This window comes from Pteropus alecto, unplaced genomic scaffold (assembly GCF_000325575.1).
Source record: "Pteropus alecto unplaced genomic scaffold, ASM32557v1 scaffold8, whole genome shotgun sequence".
Classification (NCBI taxonomy): Eukaryota; Metazoa; Chordata; class Mammalia; order Chiroptera; family Pteropodidae; genus Pteropus; species Pteropus alecto.
Genome location: NW_006494609.1, coordinates 23,495,700 through 23,496,839, shown reverse-complemented (window position 1 = coordinate 23,496,839; position 1,140 = coordinate 23,495,700).

Here is a 1,140-nt window from a genome sequence, read left to right as displayed (position 1 = left end):
CTACGTGATTTCTGGCGAAAGAAGACATCTTTAACTCTTTCTTCGGTTAATTATGTAGACTTTCATTTTTAAGGCCAGGCTCTAGAAATTCATTAGTTGGCCTTAGAAGCAAAAAGCAGCTGTGGAGCTCAACTTTACTGAGACAAAAAGAGAAATAAATCAGATCTTAGTAAAATAAGGAGCACAGATAATTTTTCTTCTCCAAAGACTAAAAGCACTTTTTAATGGATACCGCAAATATTAATTCCAAAAAGACATGCCAATTCATGATTCCGTGGCTAAGGAGGACAGTCCCCTCGCAGCTTGGCCAGACCTGGAGACAACTACACTGTTTATTTTTGATAATGATAGGACAAAAAATATTAGCCTGTCTTAACGTTTTTTAAGAAACAGATTAATTGAGATGTAATTAGCATGCAAGAAACTGCAGTATGTGAAGTATACAGTTTAGTACATTTTCGTATGTGTATATACTCACGAAACTATCACAGTGATAAAGAGAGTGAACATACCCATCATCAAAAGTTTGCTCGCGGCCCTTTGTAACCACCGCTCCTAGCCCTCTCTGCTCACCCACCGCCGGGCACGCTCATCTGTGCTCTTAGCTGGACCAGTTAACGCTTCGTAATGGCGAGGCTGGTGGCCGCCAGGGGCTCTGACTCACAGCTCTGGGAGTACAATTTGCACAGCCCTATGCAGGACCATTCGGCAAGAGCAGTGAAGCCCACGCATGCGCACACCTGGGACCAGCCATCCCTCTTCTAGGAATGTGTCTTATTCCTACTCTAGCGTCCGTACAAAGTGACGGAGGCACCAGCAAAATTGTAGCAGCAAAATACTGGAAACTGCCTAAATGCCCATCGGTACGCACCAGGAAATAATTGCAGTGCCCCAAACAATGGAGTACTGTGCACCTGTAAACGGACAGAGGGTTCTCTCTATTCTGATGTGGAAATTGCTCCAAGATATGATATAAGGGTCGAGCATGCGTGCAGAGAAGTGGGTGGCTTGTGTGCCTCTTCCCTTTGTAGGGGACCCCCTGACCCTGACCTTGCCCCTCTTATCTCCCCCCCACCACCACTACCCTCATACCAGGACGAGGAGGAGGCACTCACTAACTGGCAATTGGGCGGAAGTATT